We start from the raw sequence: 14,874 nt of genomic DNA on the forward strand, positions 1-14,874 counted from the left end.
GCAGTACATGGCAGGCACTGTTCTAAGTGTTTTAGATATGTTAACTCAGCAACATTCACAATAATCCTTTGAAATAGGTCTTTTTACTATCTGTATTTTACAAAGGAGGAAACTGAGGCACAGAGAGGTTAGGTAACATGCCCAAGGTCACACAGCTAGTAAATGGTAGAGCCAGGATTTGGACCCAAGTAGTCTGAATCCATAGTTTGTTCTCCTAGCTACCATGCTATACTATCTCTCTACTCTGAATGGAGAGGGGGAGTGAGATTTAAATTAAAGCCCTCAGGATGAATAGGAGTTAAAGAGGTGGCAGAGAAGGGAGGAGAGGGAATGGGAGGGTCAAAAGTCCTGAGGTGGAAAGAATGCTGTGAATGTAGGGCCTGAAATAACACCAATGGGGCTGCAGGTTGGAAAGCAAGGGAAACAGTGGTATAAAATGAGGCTGCATGGCAGAAGGTTTCCAGATCTTGCAGGGCCTTGAAGGCAGTTTTATCGTTATCCTAAAGGACAATGGGAAGTGACAATCAGATTTCTTATAAATATGTATGTATACAAACAAACTCTAGCTGTAGAAGAGAAAGAATTGGAGGGAAGAAAAGTGGAAGCAAGGAGCCTAGTTTGGAGGTAAGCTAGGAGTGATGATAGTTTGGACTGGGTGGTGGCCAGAGGTACCAAGAGAAGGTACCTAGAGAAGGTACCTAGAGAAGTGGACAGATTTGAGAAAGACTTGAGATCAGGTGCACTGAAGGTGGAGGCAAGGGATAACTCTGGGGCAGACTGTATTTCCCAGAGACAGCCAGAGCTATATCTCCCATCCACACACTCTTCTTTTTTTTTTTTTTTTTAACTTTTTATTTGATATTGGAGCAGAGTTGACTAACAATGTTGTGTTAGTTTCAGGTGTACAGCAAAGTGATTCAGTTATACATATACATGTATCTATTCTTTTTCAAATTCTTTTCCCATTTAGGATGTTACAGAATATTGAGCAGAGTTCCCTGTGCTATACAGTAGGTCCTTCTTGGTTATCCATTTTAAATATAGCAGTGTGTACATGTCAATCCCAAACTCCCTAACTATCCCTTCCCCCCACCCTTCCCCCCTGGTAACCATAAATTCATTCTCTAAGTCTGTGAGTCTGTTTCTGTTTTGTAAATAAGTTCATTTTGTATAATTTCTTTTCAGATTCTACATATAAGCGATATCATTTGATATTTCTCTTTCTCTGTCTGACTTACTTCACTCAGTACGACAATCTCTAGGTCCACCCATGTTGATGCAAATGGCATTATTTCATTCTTTTTAATGGCTGAGTAATATTCCATTGTATATATGTACCACATCTTCTTTATCCATTCCTCTGTCTATGGACATTTAGGTTGCTTCCATGTCTTGGCTATTGTAAACAGTGTTGCAATGAACATTGGGGTGCATGTAGCCTTTTGGACCATGTTTTTCTCCAGATATATGCCCAGAAGTGGGATTGCAGAATCATATGGTAGCTCTATTTTTTAGTTTTGTAAGGAACCTCCATGCTGTCCTCCATAGTGGCTGTACCAAGTTACATTCCCACCAACAGTAGGAGGGTTTCCTTCTCTCCACACCCTCTCCAGCCTTTATTGTTTGTGGATTTTTTGATGAGAGCCATTTTGACTAGTGTGAGGTGATATCACATTTTGGTTCTGATTTGCTTTTCTCTAAGAATTAGCGATGTTGAACATCTTTTCATGTGCCTCTTGGCCATCTGAATGTCTTCTTTGGAGAAATGTCTATTTAGGTCTTCTGCCCACTTTTGGATTGGGTTGTTTTGATGACATTAAGCCTCTTCACACACTCTTCTTACAGTGGGACCATGCTATTCCTCTCATGGAGAGGGGGGCCTACGTTCCTTCCCCTTGAATCTGGGCAGCCTTATGAGGCTATACGACTTCCAAGGCGATGTCATACAAGGCCATACATCTCCTGCCTGGTTCTTTCAGCCACTCTCTCAGAGCCCTGAGCTCCATTTAAGGAGCACAAGTGCTCTGAAACCACCATGCTGTGAGGAAGCCCAAACTAGCACATGTGGAGAGACCACGTGGAGAGGCCCTGAGACTATGTGAAGAGAGATGTCCAGCCAGCCTGCAGCTGCTCCATCCCCCTGCTGTTCCAGCTGCAGCCACTGTCTAACTCTGAGGCAGAACTTCTCAACCAGGCCCTTCCCAAATTCCTGATTCCCAGAAACGATGAACAAGGATAAAATGGCTGCTTTACATCACTAAGTTAGAATCTGGAACACTCATCCTTCAGATTTTGTCTCTACTGACTTGGCTGGTTTTCCAGTTCTAACCCTAGTAAGAGAGATTCAACATTCTCATTTGGGGTTATTCGTAAGGAACTCCGAAACATGGTAACTAGCATTTACTTATGCTATCTCTGCAATTTTAATTACCCAGCCCAGTGGTTTGCAAATCTGGGAGGGCTTTTTTAACAAAAATATGGATTCTCAAGTTCTACCCTAGACTCGCTGAATCATAATCGCCAGGAAAGAATGAGCCATTGACTCACAGAGACTGGAGGTGAATGACTTGGGCTCTTGACCCCCCGGGTTGCACTGCACTCCACAACCGAGGAGTCTCTTGCCAGCCCGTTCTGCTAGTTGTCTCATGAGACCACTTCTCGGCCTTTCTCTATAGATGTGGAGGATGTGCCGAGCTCAGACAGGCTGCAGGTTAAGTGCAATTCTCATTTACTACATCCCGAAACCCTCTGGCTCTAGACTTCATGATTCTTAGAAATATTTTGAAAATTTTCAAATAATTTCAGATTTACAATAGAGTTGCTAAAGTAGGATGAAGAATTCCTGAATGTCCTTCACCCAGATTCCCCAAATGTGGACTGTGGAATCAGACTGTCCCACGTCCACTACTCTGCTTCATCATTTTCTAGCTGGGCAAACTTGAACTTGTTGTTTAAACTCCCATGTCTCATTTTCTTATTTATTTATTTTTTAATGTATTTTATTGAAGTATAGTTGATTTACAATGTTGTGTTAATTTCTACTGTACAGCAAAGTGGTTCAGTTGTATATATATATACACACACACGTATATATATGCATTCTTTTTCGTATCCTTTTCCATTATGGTTTCTCACAGGCTATTGAATATAGTTCCCTGTGCTACACAGTAGGACCTTGTTGTTTATCCATTCTGTATATAATAGTTTGCATCCCGTCTCCTTTTCTTCATCTGTAAGTTGGGGATAAGAATAGGACGTACCTCCTAAGGTCAGTATGAAGTAAGTTAAATTAAATGAAGTAGCACATATCATGCCTGGCTCACCACGTGGCCTCATCAGCTCATAGATCTCATCTAGGTTTATTTTATGACAACATGGTCTGTGCCTTTCTATAGATTTGCTTGTGCTAACAGTTGTTAGACCATCCCTAGAAAACAGAGGCCCTTGGCTTTTCATGGCCTACTATGTTCACAGATGGAATAAATGTCGCTGGAAGCTGGTCAGTGAGTCCTTTTCCCCAGGACATTGGGGTGGGGGTGGAGGGGACTTTATTGTGATGATAATGAGTTCCTGGTGAGCCCAACAGAGCTAATAGCTCCTCAAAGCAAGATTCTGCCAACAAAGCGGATCAGAATGACTTTGCCCCCACTTGGCAAGTGCTGCTGTACATTGAAAGAGGTGGCTCCAGAAATGCAGCGCAGTCACCCTAAGGTCCCTCCCAGCCATCAGGGAGTCCGGCCTCCACAACACACCCATTTATGTCAGGATAGCTCTATGCAACTGTGGTAGTCAGAATAATGTCCTCCAAAAGATGTCCACAGCCTAATGTCTGGAACCTGTGGATATGTCACCTTATATGGCACAGGGACTTTGCAGATGTCATTAGACTAAGGATCTTCAGGTGGGGAGATAGTCCTCAATTATCCAGGTGAGCCCAGTGTAATCACAAGGGCCCTTATAAGAGGGAGGTAGGAAGGTCAGAGTCAGAGAAGGAGCTATGATGACAAAAGCAGAGCAGGGGTGAGAGATAGAGATGGAGATGGAGATAGATAGAGATAGAGATAGAGAGAGGGAGGGGGAGAGAAAGATCAGAAGATGTTACTGCACTGCTGGCTTTGAAGATGGAGAATGGGGCCATAAGCCAAGGAATGCAGGAGGCCTCTAGAAGCAGGAAAGAGCGAGAAGACAGATTTCCTCCTAGAGCTTCCAGAAGGAACACAGCCTTGCTGGCCCATTTTTGACTTTTGACTTTCCTCCCTCCAGAAAGTTTATAAATATATATTTTCCTTTGCTAATTTTACCATGATTTACTTTCCCCTTTTAAATAACTAAATCTTTAATTCAGTTAAGATTGGTTTTGATGTATGATGTCACAGGTAGGTGCCATTTTTATATCTTTTATTATAAAACAGAACATTCTTTTCCATAGGATTGAGTTAAAGGCTATTCATTGTTTTCATAATATTCCTTTTTGGGGTGATTCACACCATTTCAATTATTGTTACTCTAGATGGAATATATTTAGTTATTTTATTTCCAGAGCCATGTGAAATATACTTGTGAAAACATTTAAAGAGAATTCTTTGACATAGGTAATTGAATGCTGTTTGTACTGCTCAGATGACCAGGGAATCTGATTAATGCCTCCCTTCCCTTGAAATTCTCAAAGGATCCATCTCCTAATTTGCCTACATAGGTTGGGGTATAGAAATAGAATATAAATATAATAATCATAAGAATGTTTAAGGATAATATCAGAGAGTAGGACAGTTCATCTGAGTCACAGTCTCTGAGTCTGTGGCCTTGGGCAAGTCATATCAGCTCTCGGTGCCTCAACTGACTCACCTGTAAGATTGACATACTAATAGTATTTACCTAGGAGAATATCTACATGACATCACAAGAGGGAAGGAATCCTTAAACAAGACACTGAACACTACAAACCGTAAAGGGAAAGATTGAAACATATGACTACATTAAAATTTTAAACTTTTGAATGATGAGATACCATTAACAAAGTAAATTGACAAACCACAGAAAGAAGACCTAACTAACGCAAAATCAGTATCCAGAATATGTAAACAACTCCTATGGATCAATAAGAAAAACATAAATAAACCCATTAGAAAAATGGTCTGGAAATATCAACAGGCAGAAACCTGGACAGCCTGTAAGAAAAGATGCCCAATATCACTAAATTCAGGAAAATTAAGACTAAAACAACAAAGATATCATTTCACACCTATTGTCATAAGCAAAACTAAATGAATAAAGTCTGAAAATATCAAAAGTTGGCAAGGATATCTAGAAATGGTACTTATACGTTGCTGGCAGGCGTATGTATTAACAATTCTTTGGAGAGCAATCTGGCTATAAACCTCCTAAAGCTCAAGATGTGATATACTACAAAGTCATCAGTTCCACTCCTAAGTGTGTATTCTAGAAAAGTATGACATGTATACACAAGGAGGTATGTACCAATGTGTTCAATGTAGCACTCCTTGTAATAGAAGTCTAAGTATTCCTTAGTACAGATACATAAACTGTGACTGATTCATACAATAAAATACTATGCAGCAAATAAAATGAATAATTTAGAGCAGTAGTTCTCAAACGTTAGGGCGCATCAGAAGGACTTGGCAAAGGGCGAATTGCTGGATCCTATCCCTAGAGTTTCTGATTCAAAGGATTTTGGGTGGAGCCAAATTTTTGCATTTCTAACAAGTTCTCAATGTTACTACTGCTGCTTGCCGGTCTAGGGACCACACTTTAAGAACCACTAAACTAGCTATATGTTTCAACACAGTTAAATCTTGAAAACCTAGTCCAGTTTCCAGCAAGTTGTGAAAAGATACATAGTATATCTCTAAACACAGTAAACAATAGCATACAGATTATGGATATATATATATATTTTTTCTTTATAATAAAAATACAAAATATACCTGCAAATGTATAGAGAGTGATTATCTCTAGAAGAGAGGGGAAGGAAATGGAAGGAGAATCTTAGTAGTGAGTAGAAAGGTATGCATTATAATATTTTATGTAGTTTAACGTATGTTTGAAATGTTAAGGAATTTTTAAAGTTTAAATTATATAGTATCAGAACAGAATAGAGAACCCAGAAATAAAAATAAACATTTAAAAATATACAGTATCTATCACATAGAGTTGTTATGAAGAGTAAATGAGATAATGTGAAACTTCTGGGTGGGTAAAGATAGCAAGATGCAGTGGAGTCACAGAATCTCTGTCCTCGTGTATTTAACCAAAAAGTAATAATAAAAAATTAAGTTAAAGGATACCCCCCAAAATTAAGAGAATTCAACCAAACAATGAAAAGGGTACAATTTGGACTTTCCTGGCGGCGCAGTGGTTAAGAATCTGCCTGCCAATGCAGGGGACATGGGTTCGAGCCCTGCTCCGGGTAGATCCCACATGCCGTGGAGCAACTAAGCCTGCGTGCCACGACTACTGAAGCCCGTGCTTCTCAACAAGAGAAGCCACCGCAATGAGAAGCATGTGCACCGCAAAGAAGAGTAGCTCCCGCTCGCCGCAACTAGAGAAAGCCCGCGAGCAGCAACAAAGACCCAGGGCAGCCAAAAATAAATAAATAAAATTTTTTTAAAAAAAGAAAAGGGTACAACTTTATGGCATAAACATCAAAGAGGTGTAATCAAGGAAAGAAACAGAAGATTCTAAACTGAGTCAGTGTGGTTTTTAACCTGACCCAGAAAAGGACATCAGGAAAGCAGGTGAATCCACAAAATCCTGAGCCTTCTCACCTAGAGTGAGTGAACAACCTGGGATAAAGGGGAAATTCCTGGGAGGAGAAGTCCCTATCTGCCTTCAGATCCTCTCAGTGGAGGCGGAGAAAACCACACAGCTTCCGTTTTCCCAGGTGCCATGATGAATTATGGGAAGGATCTGAAGGCCAAACATACCTGCTCATAGGCATCAGACACACCCTGTACTATTCACAAGGAGAAAGACTAGACAAAAGAGTGGATCCCTATTTCTTTCCTTCAGTTATTTTTGTTTGTACACAAGTGTGATTATTCGCCTAATTCTATCTCTCCACTGCACAGTATCTCCAAGATAGCAGGGATGGGTCTGCCTTTGCTTATGATAGTGCCTAGCAAGTAGGTGTATAATAAGTCATGGGGCCACCTAGTAGGTGTATAATAAACATTCAGTGAATAAATTAGTGAAGGAGGGAGCATATGAGTTGGTGTCAAAGAAATGTGATTTCCCATAGTGTACAAATTTCACAGCCACCATTTTTATTTTGCATGAACTATTCACAAGGAGAAAAACTAGACCCCATGGGGTCTGGGGCATTTCCTAACTAATAAAAAAGCCTACCTGATTCACATAGCCATCGGTGTGATTAATAGAGTGTATTTACAATTGTGTGAGCAAATTCTATTCCCTGTGACAAATATATTCTACAGATTAAATGAACAATACAACATTTTACATGCTTCACGGTCAACAACTACATTCTGGGAAATTTCTTTTTGACACTGAATGAATATTCCAGAAAGAAATAAATAATTCAAAAATAATCTGTGACTATATCACCAGAATCCTTTTGCCTCTTGTTAGTGAAACTAATAGGACACACAGCCTCTTTAAATGTAAATCTAAATAAAACATTTTCTCTACCTCTCTGCTCTCTTTGTTCCTTGCGATCCGCAGATTACGGGAATATATATATACTAGTCTCCAATACACACACCTATAGGTGTTGAGTTTTATGAAAGACGAAATCAAGGTATTCTAGGATTTAAATGATCTATTTCCACAGTTAGAGAGGAAAGAAAGTACTCTGAACATCAGAAGAAAGGCGAAGCCCTTTAGGGGGAGGGGACCAGGCCTGGGACCCATCCTCAGCCGGGGACGCCGTTACTAGGCAACCCCTCGCGTTCTCAACCGCCGCCCGAACCACTTCCACGCCCTCATTGCTAAGGAGATCGACGCTCCAACTCAGCCCTGCCGCAAACCTGCGCGCTCTTGCGACATTGCCGCGCCTGCCGCTGCGTGCGCGCCCTCTGCCCCCACTCTCCGCCCCGGCCGCCATTGCCTCGTGCCCGCGCCGGTCGGTTGGTGGCGCCTTTGTCCTACGGCGGGCAGGTGGGCTGAGGCGGAGGCGGCAGCGGCGGGCCTAAGGCGAAGAAGCGGCCGGGAGCCCGCCGCGCTGGTAGCGGTGAGTGCCGGGAAGCGGTGGCCGTCCGCCGAGGCGTGGGGCTGATGGGCAGGCGGTTGAGGGGGGCCGGGGCCGGATGGGGAGGCTGAGGCGGGAGGGCCCGCTCGACGCGCGGCCGCGGCCTCGCCTCCTCTCCGGGTGCGCGCGGGGCTGCGCATGCCCGGTGCGGGGCGCGGCCTTCTCTGGCTCCCGTCGGGCACAGGCCCGGCCAGTCGGGGCGGCCGGAGGTGGGCTCCGGGCGGGCGGCGCCGCATTGCCGCCTCCAGTCTGTGCGCGACCCGCCGATAATAGGCCTCCGGGCTCCTCTGTAAGCTAGGGCTGCACACCCCGCGCCCCCTTCTCGAAACGTGAAGTCGCTCGCCTGCGGGTCCTCAGCGAGTCAGTGGCGCAGTCGGGATTCGAACCTGGGAGGAGGTGGCCGGCCTCGCCGGGCGTTCCGCTGGGCGCGCGGCGCCGGGCGTCGAACCGAACGCTCTGTCCCCCCATCGCCGCCGCCCGCCTCGCGGCCCCTTGACAGCATCCTCGAGGCGTCTCGTTGTTATGTGACACCCTCCCCCCACACACCCGTTTTATAACGCGGACCCGGGCCCAGAAAACGGGGAAAGCAACCGGGCCCGCGGTTACCCTGGCAACTAGCGACCGAGCCAGCGTCCCAACCGGCTGGCTCTCTTTCTCTGGACCCCGGGCACTTTCCGCAACCCGGACGACCCGCCGGGGGCTTTTTTTAGAACGGCGTTTCCCCTGTTTCAGTCTCTCGCGTTGCACTTTTATGTCCGTGTCCCCATTGTACTGCTGTTTATTTACCAAATGTTACTTTTTTCTTCTTTAAACTGACTCTTTTTTTTTTCTCCTTTTTAAATATATTTGTTTAAGGTGGAAACGTAAATCACGAAGCGTATGATGGAAAGCCAGTTATTTTTCTAATGCTCATAAAGAAATAAATACTTATGTATTAAAATAAACAGTGCGTCCTGATTCCTCCTGAAATTATTCTGCGTTCCACGCTCTGGGAAACGCTGCGCTAGGAGTATGGGGTTAATTGTGGTCCTTCTGCGTTTAGCTCTGTGCACAGAATTGTTCCCTGAGGCATAGCAGATTCCATGAAATGCCCCAGGGTCTTCGGGGATAATAATGTTGTAAGCTTTCTCGTTGTAAACTGTTCTCGTTATTGACTTAACGCGGGATAGTCCCAGAGAACTGCAGGGACTGTGCGCTCAAGGGCACCCGGTGTGCCTCCTCGGTTTTCTTGTAGCATCGTGGTGTGGTAGCTACCGGACAGTTCAAAAAAGATGTTTCTGCAAACGCCGATGGATTTGGTTTTTGACAAATCTAGGTGTAATGTTTTCTGTATGAGTCAGTCTGGGTGTGAAAACTAACTTTGATGTTGACTTTTCCAAAACAGTAAAGCCCAAGCTTTGCGCTGTGAATATTGGAGATCACTTGGCTATATGTCGACATCAGTTTCTTCCTTCATTCTGATTTCTTTGCCTTTCTTTTAGCTCATCTGTCACTCTCCAGATATTCTTTGAAACCTCTGACAGTCTTTTAACCTAAAACATAGAAACAGTGATTTTCCTTGTAGGCTGTGCTGGAGAAGGCCCAGTGGAAGGAATTTTTCTAGGCGCAGGTTGTTCAATGGCACACGCCTCTGAACCCCACACTTTGAAGGAGACATTGGTGAATTAACTTATTCATTAGTTAACCGTCTGTTCCTATTTGCAGTCTGTTCATAAGCTCTGTTTTTGTGTGTGAGATAGTAGATTGACTTTAACTCACTGAGAGAAAAGTCAGCATAGGCCGTTCAAGGGTTTTTTTCCCTCAAAGGCTGTGTAAAAAAATCCATATTCCTTGGGATTGCTTTGTATGAGCACAGTGTAGAATTTACGGAAGGCTAAGGTAATTTTCTTCACATTTCTAAGCAGCAGTCCTGTGTGGAGAAGAAATGAGAATTTTATTTTACTCCAGTCAGTTTCAGAACTTCAGCAAATGGAGCCTCATCTACCAGTGCTCAAAGGCTAAGAATAAACATTTTTTGGAAAGGCTTTAGAAGTCTGATGAGAAAGAGCACCTGATGGTTTGAAACTTCATTTTAAATAACCATTGCAAGCATTCATTCTCTATGGCCTGCAGATGGCAGTGCCTTTGTACAGCTTATTATTGTGCAAATTGTTGGAGTTCAGTTGTGCTTTTAAGAATGGAAAGCCTTTGGAGGAAGTATATTTAATATTTTATTCTGTTCTGTTTACATTGTTTCTTTGTTTTTGACTCTCCACACTAGGAATGAAACATCTATTCCTACACTCACTATTACTCTTGGTGGTAATGATAACATACAACCAGCAGTGCTTATGATTCACAAAGCAGGTTTACAAATACCAACTCATTTTCTCCTGCCAATCCTCTTGTGAGATAGGTAGACCAGTCTTATTGTTATATCTTTTTTGCATATGAGGAAACAGTGGCTCAGAGAGGTTATATTTCTTGCCCAAATAACATATTAGTAGAACATATTCAAGAAATTATTGAAGGTAAAAGATTTTGTGGTCAAGCAAAATTGGGAAATGTTGAGGTAAAGCATTGCTCTTAATCCAAAACTTCTCAGAAGCTTTAATATACTAAACATGTGCAACGTAGATGTCCAAGAGAGGAAGGTATTGTGATGCCTTTCTCTTGCTCTCCTCCCATGAACATCCTGTGGTAGTAGTGTTCCCCCAAACTGACCACTCTTTTTTCTATTCTCGGTTTGCTCTCTGTACCTTGCCGTTAACTAATGATTACCATATGTCTTTAAGACAAATACTTTTAAAGCTCTATCAGCCTTTTTGTGCCAAAAGATTTGTCCTGTGAACAGCGTACACATTGTCCAGACTATTCAGTTACTTGAAGTAAACTATCAAGAAGTTAAAAGAGCAGTGACCAACAGAAAATTACCCTCTGTAATTCTCATTAATGAGAGGCATTAAGGAAAGGATCAGGGTAAGGCCACTGTCTGAAGCAGCAGTACATTAGGGAAATATGAACTATACTGACAGCTAAATATATAATACCAGCATGCCTGCTGCTTTTTAATACGAGTATCTATAGGGATGGTCATTTTCATTCTTTATCCTGTCACTAAAAAATAAAAGATAATAGGTCAACTGGACCAATTACTTTTATGTTAAGAAAATAATTCCCCTCAAAGAATCAGAACTTTTCCAGACCATAAGCCTCTTTTCCCTTTATTTCATGTTCAGAACAACATTATTGTTGACCTATGCAAAGACCAACAACTTTAGGCAAAGAGCAGGGGAACTTAAGTTGCATTAGTGAACAATTATAAAGCGGAGTGTCTTATAACTTTAGTTCTAAAAAATATCTTGAGTGGTCCCCTGGTTTGGATCTGGAATGATTGAATTACTGAAGGTTAGGTTGATTCTGCAGCTAGTGGGCAAGCTTTGAAGAACTTTGAATTATAAGTACTTTGGCTTCAAGTTGCATATTTAATCATGCAGTTGGAGATTGAGATAGTAATAACAAGTATTTAGGGTCAGAGATGATACCAGAAATTTATTTTTAATCTCTATTCAGAAATTACTTTTGATATCCAAAAGAAAAAAATAGGAAAAACATGACTTTCACTCAATTTTACAACTTAGAGTTATAAATATATAATTGAACTTTTTTGCAGCCTTTGGTAAACTTACATTAGGACAGCATCAGAGTCACTAGAACAGCTTTTTGGAAATACAGATTCTTGGCTGCAGCTCCCCACCCCAACTCCTAACTGACCGATCTTTGGAAGAGGAAGCTGGAGAATCTGCCTTTCAGAAGCCACCCAAGCAGTTTTTATGTACATTAAAGTTTTGAGAACCCCCGATTTAGGACTTTAGAAAATGAGCTTTCACTGGAAATGGAAGGTTGAAGTGGATTCTAGTACTAATCTGTTTGTATAAGATCACTAATGGGAATTGACAGCTCTGGTTTATGGTTGAGTTTCCGTTAACGCATTTGTTTTAAGAGAGACATTTTAACTGTAAAATGTTTTTTGGCTTCATAGTTTGAACTAGAGGTAAGAAGAATAGTTACAATGTCTGGAGTTTTCAATATTTTAATCCCTTCCATTCACATCAGTCAGATGCTTTCACCTTATTGAGAAGAAAGCATACCTACCAAGATTGCCTGGTCTGCTTAATAACTTTAGATTTGCTTCACTTTGCTTGTAATAGTGTGAATGTGAAATTATATGTATGTGTCCATTTTTCTGTTTGTTGCATTTAGATGTGAAAACAAAATGCCTCAGAAGTTCTAGCCCCTGCCAGCAAAACTATACTGACAGCTCTAGTTTGCAGAATTTAGAGAGAACTTTAATGGGTAGTTTGACCTTTTTTAGCCAAAGAAGTGGATAACATGCTATTTAAAAGTGGCAAGCTTGGTGGTTAATATTTTTCCTGCCAGTTTATAACTACAGGATTGGAAAAAGAAGCTTAAATTTTCAGGATACTTTTTAAATGATCAGATGAAATTGAAGGGAAGTGATGGACTGCACACTCCTTGTGGGAGGAGGAGGCACTGACCTTATAATTGGATATTATCATTATTACCTTTAGCACTATGGAAACTTGGGTTGATCCCATTTCCTTTGGAGGTTGCTATGTGATTATACTTTCTATACTGTTTTCAGGGATTGTATTTTTACAGATTTTAGCCATTGTGAGATGTTCTTTGTAACATGTTTATGAGCTATTTCCCCTTGAACACAGGAGTTTAGAAGGCTTTCTAAATGGAGAACCTAATTATATGTTATGCATAAACTACAGGGATAAATAGATAATAGAGTAGTACCGTAGTTCCCAAATACCTGCCAAGGATCACCTGAGAAACTTGTTAAAATGCAGATTCCTAGGCTTCATCCTCAGATTCTAAAAGTTTGAGAAGGGGTCTAGGAATCTGATTTTTAAACATCTTCTCAGGTGGCGCTGATGTATTTTCATTAAAGAAATGTGATGTGGAGAATGAAAAGAATATATATATAAACGGAGGGAGAGGGTGAGGAGTTGTTTAATGGGTATAAGAGAGTTCGTTTTGCAAGGTGAAGAAGTTCTGGAGACCTGTTGCACAACAGTGTGAATATGCGTAACAATACTGAACCGTACACTTAAAAATGGTTAAGATGATAAATGTATATGATGTGTTTTTTATCACAATTAGATTTTTTTTTACGATATTAGAAAAAAATGAGGAAGAGTGGTTTGTTGTTTGTTTCTTCCTAATCAGTGGATTGTTGATATTAAGTACTGATTCCTCTGGCCATCAGTTCATTTTATATCCCTTTATTGAAGGTGAAATCATAACGTTTTAAATATTTTTCTCCCACATGGTCCCTTCAGTGTCAAACCAATGATCCTTGAAGGACATGATTATAATGGGCAGTATTTTGAATGTCTGAGGTTTAAATACATTCTTTTTTTGAATATACATACAGTAAACCTTCATTAATTTGGCTTCACTGAAACTCTGTTTATGGTAGTTCAGTTCATAGCCTCCTAACAGGCCCTCTTGCCACCAATTTCTTCCTTTGCCATGGCAAAGTTTTTTGTTATCTAGTCTACTCTGGCTTGCATCTGTAATTCCTCTCTTTTCCTGCTCCTATCCTCCCATCCCCTACATTAAACTCCTACGGTATTTCTAACTTATGTCCTTCACACCACTCCTTTCCCTTTGCATGTGCTGCAGTGACTTCTCTCTTTCTGGTAAACTTCTACTCATTCTTCAGGACTCAGTTCAAATGTTACTTTTAGGCCTTCCCACCTCCTCCACCTCTCTCTTGCCCCCTGTTCCTCCCAGTCTTCTCTCTGCCCTGCCACACACATAAACATAGTTAGGCCTTCATTATCTCTGCCACAATCTCACTTTAAATTATATTGTGATTATCTATATACATGTGCTTCTCTCCTTTATTAAGCAGTGAACTCCTTTAAGGCAGAGACTTTAGCCTTGTTGTTTCCGTATGTCTTAAGACCTAGTATAGAGTGTGACACGTGGTATGTATAGAAGCATTTGATGTACTGTACTTTTTAAGTTCATTAGTTTTCTAAGGATCTCTACTTGTACAGTTTACTGAAATTTTACCTGTTTTAAATAAACCTGTATTTTGAATTTTTTGTAGGTACAACTTTTTTAGTAGTTCAGATTAGCTCAACCTTTGTCAGTCCAAATTAGTGAGCTTTTTCTCTTAGCTGATAATCTTGAATCAATATAACTAATACAGGTAGAATATCCACTTTATCAGGTTCAGAGAAATTAAGTGACTTGACTAAATCCACCCCCACCCCCCCAAAAGTAGGACTAGAACTCAGATTTGCTGATCCCAGCCAAGTGTTCTTTTATCAAAAGAAGTCAAAAGGGCCGAAAATTAAATGTTGACAGAGAATTTTTGTCTGAGGGGTTGAAGTGAATAGAACGTCAGTAGCAAAAGCCAGAAACATTGTGGTTTGAGGTGATAGAAATCGAAGTTGTAATTGAATAAGTAGGTCCTATCCTATTGAGTGTCTGGGGCACTTACACATTGCAGTGATCAGCATAGACTGTGCCTTTTCCAGATTCCATCAGCATTTGATCAGGGAGTCCTCGCCAGTATTCAGAATGGAAATAGGTCTTTCTACTCCCTGTTGGAGTCAGCATAA

At 41.3% G+C, this 14,874-nt stretch overlaps 1 protein-coding gene across 3 annotated transcripts in view; it reads left to right on the forward strand.

The window, feature by feature from the left end:
* The first annotated feature begins 7,929 nt into the window (after positions 1–7,929).
* The window catches only part of NCOA5 (nuclear receptor coactivator 5), a 30,961-nt gene continuing 24,016 nt past the window's right edge, over positions 7,930–14,874 (forward strand). For 2 of the 3 annotated variants that reach the window (XM_036824908.1, XM_036824909.1), the window contains exon 1: positions 7,930–8,209. The gene's annotated coding sequence lies outside the window, so the exon portion shown is untranslated. The remainder of the gene's footprint in view (positions 8,210–14,874) is intronic. The other variant, XM_036824910.1, reaches the window with a different exon arrangement.

Source organism: Balaenoptera musculus, chromosome 15 (assembly GCF_009873245.2).
Source record: "Balaenoptera musculus isolate JJ_BM4_2016_0621 chromosome 15, mBalMus1.pri.v3, whole genome shotgun sequence".
In the NCBI taxonomy this organism is placed as follows: Eukaryota; Metazoa; Chordata; class Mammalia; order Artiodactyla; family Balaenopteridae; genus Balaenoptera; species Balaenoptera musculus.